The sequence below is a fragment of the Culex pipiens genome, chromosome 1 (assembly GCF_016801865.2).
Source record: "Culex pipiens pallens isolate TS chromosome 1, TS_CPP_V2, whole genome shotgun sequence".
NCBI lineage: Eukaryota > Metazoa > Arthropoda > Insecta > Diptera > Culicidae > Culex > Culex pipiens.
Window position 1 is genome coordinate 70,921,012 of NC_068937.1, and position 9,493 is coordinate 70,930,504.

At 41.2% G+C, this 9,493-nt stretch overlaps 2 pseudogenes; one reads left to right on the forward strand and one right to left on the reverse strand.

Annotated features, from left to right (window-relative positions):
* Positions 1-302: 302 nt before the first annotated feature.
* On the forward strand, positions 303-3,530 carry LOC128092543 (uncharacterized; annotated as a pseudogene).
* A 434-nt stretch (positions 3,531-3,964) lies between these two features.
* LOC128092311 (uncharacterized) lies at positions 3,965-6,828 on the reverse strand (annotated as a pseudogene).
* Between the last annotated feature and the right edge of the window lie 2,665 nt (positions 6,829-9,493).

The window sequence follows — 9,493 nt, forward strand, 5'->3', positions numbered from 1 at the left end:
TTTAAACATTTAAACATTTAAACATTTAAACATTTAAACATTTAAACATTTAAACATTTAAACATTTAAACATTTAAACATTTAAACATTTAAACATTTAAACATTTAAACATTTAAACATTTAAACATTTAAACATTTAAACATTTAAACATTTAAACATTTAAACATTTAAACATTTAAACATTTAAACATTTAAACATTTAAACATTTAAACACTTAAACATTTAAACATTTAGACTTTTAAACATTTGAACTTTTAAACATTTAAACTTTTAAACATTTAAGCATTTAAACATGTTCGGCCCAAGCCGAAGTTTTGACCCAGTTTCGTGCTAATTTGCCCAGTGTGCGCAACCCCACCCCTGCATGGTTGACAGCTAGGCGCTGCCAACCTGACAGAACAAAAAACAACGGCGCGACAACGAGAGTTCGCGCGAAAACGAAGACAGCGAAACGGCGCGCAAAGAACAGTCGAAAAGAGGATCGCGAAGAGAAAACATCGACTTCTTGTAAATAGCATCGGAAATAGAGAAATTTTGTTGTTTTTTACGGAAGTGTCGCGTGTTTATTTGTGCCGGAAACGTAGTCCACAAAGGCTTGGGTTTTTACAGTCCGCTCAAGTCGAAGGAAGTCCACATCGCTCAGTTTACCGTTGCCATACGCCGCAACATTTGGTCCATTCGAACCGGACAGAGGACCCGAAAGTTCGCGAGTGAAAGTGAAGAGTGGCGGCGGACCAACCGGATGGTCGCCATTTTGAAAATCTCGATTCCGCAGAAGAAGAAATTTGGAGTCGCGATCAATTCAAACGCCTCGCGTGCCTCTGGATGAGGAAAAGCTTATCCTCCATCCCGCGATCGTCTCGAGTGCTCCGCGTGAAAACGTGCCGTGTATCTGTGTCCTGCAGAACGACGGATCGGAAGACGCTGACGGAAGGTAAGCGGACCGCGTCGAGCGAAAAAAAGTGAAACGGAGGTGGCCCCCTGGCCACCGAAAGAAGAACTGAAGAGAGTGCGCTCGGCGAGAAAACGGCACGCGCCGCCATCTTGCCGTGGAAGAAGAGTGCTCTATCGGGATCCGGAAAAGTGACAGTTCTAGGGCTTTCCGGAAGGTGACTCCGTGGCCTGAGAACGGCGGAAAAGTGGCGGCAAGAGCCCGCAAAAAGTGAAGATGTCTTCGTGAATCTGTGTCTGTGTGTAGTGCGCGAAGCGACGCCATTTTGTGTTCCCAAGAGTGGAAAATTCCAATTCGCAGTACCGCTGCGGATTTGGCGGTCGCTCCAGCTGCACACGACAGAAGAAGAAGTGGAACGTGGCCTGCTGCAAGTGTCAGCGGGGAAGGTTCCAGAATCCAGCTGCGTCGAGGTCACAGCACTGAAGGAAAGGGCCTGCTGCAAGCGCCAGTAGGAAGGTTCCGGAAGGTGTGGCTGCGACGAGGTAACCCGGGAAGAAGATTGTTGCGCTTAAGCAAGTGCGACACCCCGATCAGAAGTGTTTGATTGCAAGAGCAGAAGAACCTGACCAGTGATTCTCGCTGCACGAGCAGAAGAGACCCAGGAGAAACTTGTGCCAGGAAGCTGCAGCTGTCGTGTCGCCACGATCGCGACCACGGTGGAGCAACTTAATCCCGTGAGTACTAGAACCACCTAACCAAGAAGATGAACCCAACCGGACCGAGAACCACAAAGCGCTTGGCCAACAAGCGACGCCAGGTCAAGGATAAGATCCTGCTACTTCAAAGCAGACTTACTGAACTGGAGGAAGATCACCAACTGCCATCCATGCCGGAGTTCCGGGTGTTCGCGAAGAACATCGAGCGATACTACGGTGAGTTGGATCAAGTGCTGCAAGATGTGAAGGAGAGTGACCTTTTCGCTGACGAACGAGACGCCCACGAACGAGACGCCCGTGCGCAGAAATTGAGGGGTTACTCCAAGGAGCTAACCAGCGGATCGTAGCCCTCAGTCGCGCACTGCTGTCCCAGCCAGTCCAAGCCAATGAACAGCAAGCTCAGCCATTAGCAGTCTCGCAGCAGGTTGCCATCCCAACTCCGCTTTTCACGAGCGAGGCTCGTGGTGAAGGCGAGTGTACCGGTGACGGCGATGTTCCGGAGATAACCGACCCAGCTGCAGCTGATGCTAAGGTATGTGACCCAATCCAACTCCTCTCGAGCCCATCCAACGCAACCACAGAGCGTGGCGACTCGTTGTGCACGCGGTGCAACGGTTTCCACTTGTGTACCGACTGCTTTGCACCCATCAAAGTACCGCTCGGACAGAGTCCCGAGACGAACTCCAACCTGAAAGCCAACCAAAGCATGCCAGAAAGATCCCTCCAACCAGAGAAACCTCCTGCAGAGCATCAAGAGATGAAACCACCCGCCGAACTTGAAGTGGTTCGACACGAAGCCTCGACAAGAGTTCGAGGTGACGTCGACATGTCCGGCGATTCGGGCGTAACTCCTACGCTGCGGTCAGAAGAGAGGATCCACGGTGACCTCGACGTTGGCTGGTGTCAGCCAGTGGAACTTGGTTCACTGCTACCAGCCGACGCAGAACGAGAAGACGCCGAGTCCGATGACCCGCAAGCTGTTCCAAGGCCGGAGACAGCTAGACTGTTCGACGAAGAACCCGATATCGAACCAAGCAGTGAAGGACGAGGAAGCTCGCTCATTGCAGCCTACCGACGCCGACGAAGTGAACGTCGAGGAACAACCGCTTCCAAGCAGTGAACAGCCAGTTTGCACTGTACTTGCCGTCCAAGAGGACAAAGCCAAGAAGCCAAGCCACGAGAGTGAGACGTACAGCTGCCAGTTGATCAACGCCAACGTCGCACGATCAACCGATCGCAACCACAACAGTAACCGTCCAGCCAGAAAATTCGCAGAGAAGTTCCAGCAACCAGCAGTCCTCACCAAGAGCGAGAAGCAGTTACGCCTGGTTTGGGACCCGGGTGTGTAGCCGAGCTCTGCTCCAACAATCAACCGACCGAAGAATACCACCAGACCTAACGTAGCAGACGCATCCACGAACTTGAACCACAAACGAATTCTGGCGAGACGAGAGGTGAAAGGCCGATTCACTTCCGGTGCGTTTGACTTTAGAAGTCACGAGACTTCAACCCGGGGGAGAATGTTCGGCCCAAGCCGAAGTTTTGACCCAGTTTCGTGCTAATTTGCCCAGTGTGCGCAACCCCACCCCTGCATGGTTGACAGCTAGGCGCTGCCAACCTGACAGAACAAAAAACAACGGCGCGACAACGAGAGTTCGCGCGAAAACGAAGACAGCGAAACGGCGCGCAAAGAACAGTCGAAAAGAGGATCGCGAAGAGAAAACATCGACTTCTTGTAAATAGCATCGGAAATAGAGAAAGTTTGTTGTTTTTTACGGAAGTGTCGCGTGTTTATTTGTGCCGGAAACGTAGTCCACAAAGGCTTGGGTTTTTACAGTCCGCTCAAGTCGAAGGAAGTCCACATCGCTCAGTTTACCGTTTCCATACGCCGCAACAAAACATTTAAACATTTAAACATTTAAACATTTAAACATTTAAACATTTAACATTTAAACATTTAAACATTTAAACATTTAAACATTTAAACATTTAAACATTTAAACATTTAAACATTTAAACATTTAAACATTTAAACATTTAAACATTTAAACATTGTTGCGGCCAGAGGCAACGTTATTTGGGCGAGGTGGACGGTTTCGATTGAGCGGACTGTAACACTCACCGGAGATTCTTAGACCACTTTTCGGACAAGTCAAACACGTCAAAGTTAACCTTTCTCTTCAAAACTTTCTCTATTTCCGATCACTATTTACAACGTCGATCTTCACGCTTCGCGTTCCTCTTTGCGACTTGCTTTGGCGCGCACTTTCCGTTCGGTTTTCGTGTTCGTTGCGCGCGAACTCTCGTCGTCGCGCCGTTGTTGTTGTTCTGTCAAGTTGACAGCGCCGTTCTGTCAGTGGCGCAGGGGTGGGGTTGCGCACACTGCTTCAAACTGCGAATTTCTTGGTGAAATCTTCGGCATCGGCCGAACATTCTCCCCCCGGGTTGAAGGCTCGGCTTCTAACATCAATCCCGCTAGAAGAGAATCGGCCGCTGGCCACGCTGGAATTCGTTGGTGGTTAAGGATCTCGGACCAGATGCGCATGCTTCGTCCCGAGCTTGCTGCCATCTGGTGGTGTTCTTCGGTTGGTCGAATTGTTGAGCGGGAGGCAGAGCTCAGCTGCAATCCCGGGTCCCAAACCAAACGGGACTGCTTCTCGTTGTTGGTGAAGAGACTGCAGCAGCTTCTCCGCAAACTTTCTGGCTGCACGGACACGATCGGTTGATCGTGCGACGTTGGCGTTGTATAGCTGGCAGCTGTACGTCTCACTCTTGTGGCTTGGCTTTGTGGCTGCGTCCTCTTGGACGGCTGGTGATGTGCAAACGGGCTGTGCACTGATCGGAGGCGAACGGTCCTCGTCGTTCACTTCGTCGGCTTCGGCTGGTTGCAGTGAGCGAGCTTCCTCGTCCTTCACTGCCTGATTCGTGGTGATATCGAGTTCTTCGTCGAACAGTCTAGCTGTCTCCGGCCTTGGAACAGCTTGCGGGTCATCGGACTCGGTGACTTCTCGCTCTGCGTCGGCTGGTAGCAGTGAACCAAGTTCCACTGGCTGACACCAGCCAACGTCGAGGTCACCGTGGATCCGCTCGTCTGACCGCTGCGTAAGAGTTACGTCCGAATCGCCGGACATGTCGACGTCGCCTCGAACTCTTGTCGAGACTTCGTGTCGAATCACTTCAGGTTCGGCGGGCGGTTGCATCTGGTGATGCATTTCAGAGGGTTTCTCCGGTTGGAGGGATCTTTCTGGCATGCTTTGGTTGGCTTTCAGGTTGGAGTTCGACTCTGTCCGAGCGGTACTTTACTGGGTGCAAAGCAGTCGGTACACAAGTGGCAACCGTTGCACCGCGTGCACAACGAGTCGCAACGCTCTGTGGTTGCGTTGGATGGGCTCGAGAGGAGTTGGATTGGGGCACATACCTTAGCATCAGCTGCAGCTGGGTCGGTTCTCTCCGGAACATCGCCTTCATCGGCACACTGCTGCGAGGTTGCCAAAGGCTGGGCTTGTTGTTGTTCAGTGTCTTGGACGGGCTGGGACAGCAGTGCGAGACTGAGGGCTACAATCTTGTTGTTGACTCCTTGGAGTAGCCCCTCAATCGCCGCACACTCCAAGTCGTGGGCGTCTCGCTCATCGGCGAAACTGTTGCACTCCTCAATTTCTCGCAGCACTAAATCGAACTCACCGTAGAATCGCTCGATGTTCTTCGCGAACACCCGGAACTCTGGCAAGGATGGCAGTTGTTGGTCTTCTTCAAGGGTGGAAAGTCGGTCTTGGAGTAGCAGGATCTTTAACTTGAGCTGGCGTCGCTTGTTGGCCAAGCTCTTCGCGGACCTCGGTTGTCCGGCGGGGTTCATCTTCTCAGGTGCGATGCTTTATCGGGATGTTGGTGCTCCGCCGTGATCGCACTCTTGGCGACACGACAGCAGCAGCGGTCTTCAGCTGAGCTCACTGAAACGCTTCTTCCTCGGGTCTCTTCTGCGCGTGCAGCAAAAAACACTTTTGGTCGGGGTGTCACACTTACCCTTAAGCGCAACACTTTTCTTCTCGGGATGTCTCGTCGCAGCCACACCTTCCGGAACCTTCCTACTGGCGCTTGCAGCAGGCCCTTTCCGTCAGCGCTGTGGCCTCGACGCAGCTGGATTTGCGAACCGTCCCACTGACGCTTGCAGCGGGTCGCGTTCCGATCTTCTTCCGTGTGCAGCTGGAGCGACCGCCAAATCCGCAGCGGTACTGCGAACTGGAATATTCCACGCTTGGGAACCACACAAAATGGCGTCGCTACGCTCACCACACACACACACACTCACACGTACCGGTTTTTACGCGAACATCTTCACTTTTTGCGGGCTCTTGCCGCCACTGTTTCCGCCGTTCTTTAGGCCACGGAGTCGCCTTCGGGAATGTTCTCGAATCTCACTGTCCCGAATCGTGTTGCACCTTTTGCAGTGACAAGATGGCGGCTCGTGCCTCCTCCTCATCAAGCATACAACAAACAACACTTTCCTGCCGGTGGCCAGGAGACCACTTCCGGCTCACTTCCTTCTGCCCGACGCGATCACTTTCTTCAACCTTCCGTCGGCGTTTTTTTCCGGTACGCCGTGCTGCAGGACACAGAATCACGGCACGTTTTCACGCGGAGCAATCGACACGATCGCGAGAAGGAGGTCAAGATTTCTGCGGAGTCGTTTTACACAAGATGGCGACCATCCGGTTGGTCCGCCGCCACTCGTCACTTTCACTTTGCGCGTACTGTCCGATCCGTCCGTTGGCCTTCTGTCCGGTTCGAATGGACCAAATGTTGCGGCAACTGGCAACGGTTTATAAGCGAGGTGGACTGTCCTTCAACTTGAGCGGACTGTAAAAACTCAAGCTTCTTTTGGGAGTTCAATTCCGGGACGAAAACACAGTTTTTCACTAGCACTAAACTTGTATTTCCGATGATATTTACAGGATTACGATCTGTTCCCTACGCGATCCTTCGTGCGACTTGCTTTGGCGCGCACTTTCCGTTCGGTTTTCGTGTTCGTTGCGCGCGAACTCTCGTCGTCGCGCCGTTGTTGTTGTTCTGTCAAGTTGGCAGCGCCGTTCTGTCAGTGGCGCAGGGGTGGGGTTGCGCACACTGCTTCAAACTGCGAATTTCTTGGTGAAATCTTCGGCATCGGCCGAACAAACATTTAAACATTTAAACATTTAAACATTTAAACATTTAAACATTTAAACATTTAAACATTTAAACATTTAAACATTTAAACATTTAAACATTTAAACATTTAAACATTTAAACATTTAAACATTTAAACATTTAAACATTTAAACATTTAAACATTTAAACATTTAAACATTTAAACATTTAAACATTTAAACATTTAAACATTTAAACATTTAAACATTTAAACATTTAAACATTTAAACATTTAAACATTTAAACATTTAAACATTTAAACATTTAAACATTTAAACATTTAAACATTTAAACATTTAAACATTTAAACATTTAAACATTTAAACATTTAAACATTTAAACATTTAAACATTTAAACATTTAAACATTTAAACATTTAAACATTTAAACATTTAAACATTTAAACATTTAAACATTTAAACATTTAAACATTTAAACATTTAAACATTTAAACATTTAAACATTTAAACATTTAAACATTTAAACATTTAAACATTTAAACATTTAAACATTTAAACATTTAAACATTTAAACATTTAAACATTTAAACATTTAAACATTTAAACATTTAAACATTTAAACATTTAAACATTTAAACATTTAAACATTTAAACATTTAAACATTTAAACATTTAAACATTTAAACATTTAAACATTTAAACATTTAAACATTTAAACATTTAAACATTTAAACATTTAAACATTTAAACATTTAAACATTTAAACATTTAAACATTTAAACATTTAAACATTTAAACATTTAAACATTTAAACATTTAAACATTTAAACATTTAAACATTTAAACATTTAAACATTTAAACATTTAAACATTTAAACATTTAAACATTTAAACATTTAAACATTTAAACATTTAAACATTTAAACATTTAAACATTTAAACATTTAAACATTTAAACATTTAAACATTTAAACATTTAAACATTTAAACATTTAAACATTTAAACATTTAAACATTTAAACATTTAAACATTTAAACATTTAAACATTTAAACATTTAAACATTTAAACATTTAAACATTTAAACATTTAAACATTTAAACATTTAAACATTTAAACATTTAAACATTTAAACATTTAAACATTTAAACATTTAAACATTTAAACATTTAAACATTTAAACATTTAAACATTTAAACATTTAAACATTTAAACATTTAAACATTTAAACATTTAAACATTTAAACATTTAAACATTTAAACATTTAAACATTTAAACATTTAAACATTTAAACATTTAAACATTTAAACATTTAAACATTTAAACATTTAAACATTTAAACATTTAAACATTTAAACATTTAAACATTTAAACATTTAAACATTTAAACATTTAAACATTTAAACATTTAAACATTTAAACATTTAAACATTTAAACATTTAAACATTTAAACATTTAAACATTTAAACATTTAAACATTTAAACATTTAAACATTTAAACATTTAAACATTTAAACATTTAAACATTTAAACATTTAAACATTTAAACATTTAAACATTTAAACATTTAAACATTTAAACATTTAAACATTTAAACATTTAAACATTTAAACATTTAAACATTTAAACATTTAAACATTTAAACATTTAAACATTTAAACATTTAAACATATTAAACATTTAAACATTTAAACATTTAAACATTTAAACATTTAAACATTTAAACATTTAAACATTTAAACATTTAAACATTTAAACATTTAAACATTTAAACATTTAAACATTTAAACATTTAAACATTTAAACATTTAAACATTTAAACATTTAAACATTTAAACATTTAAACATTTAAACATTTAAACATTTATACATTTAAACATTTAAACATTTAAACATTTAAACATTTAAACATTTAAACATTTAAACATTTAAACATTTAAACATTTAAACATTTAAACATTTAAACATTTAAACATTTAAACATTTATACATTTAAACATTTAAACATTTAAACATTTAAACATTTAAACATTTAAACATTTAAACATTTAAACATTTAAACATTTAAACATTTAAACATTTAAACATTTAAACATTTAAACATTTAAACATTTAAACATTTAAACATTTAAACATTTAAACATTTAAACATTTAACATTTAAACATTTAAACATTTAAACATTTAAACATTTAAACATTTAAACATTTAAACATTTAAACATTTAAACATTTAAACATTTAAACATTTAAACATTTAAACATTTAAACATTTAAACATTTATGAAAAAATGTTTATAGTTTATTTAATTTAGTTTATAAACTTTTTAGTTAATAAGTCACTACCTCGGTCACAACTTTGCCTGAAATTCGATAAAATTAGTTTTGTTTATAAAATTATCGATTCATATTGCATTTTGAACTGAATTCGAAACACGAAACAAAAGTTTTCACTTTTTATATGGAATTTGAAAATGCCTATAAATTTGAAGTTTATTTTTAATTATATTTCAAAACACATAATTTTTCTTATTTACACAACTTATTTTACCTTTTCCTTATGAAATACTGTCCAAAGAATCCGAAAATGCATTCTATTTTCAGATTCGAAATCACGTTCATTGAGAAAATCATGACACTTTAAGAATATTAAAATAATGATTTTCATCAACTATTTGAAGTTTTCAAAATTTTATGAACACTTCTTCTTGAAACACTTTGAACACTTCTCTATCATGGTCA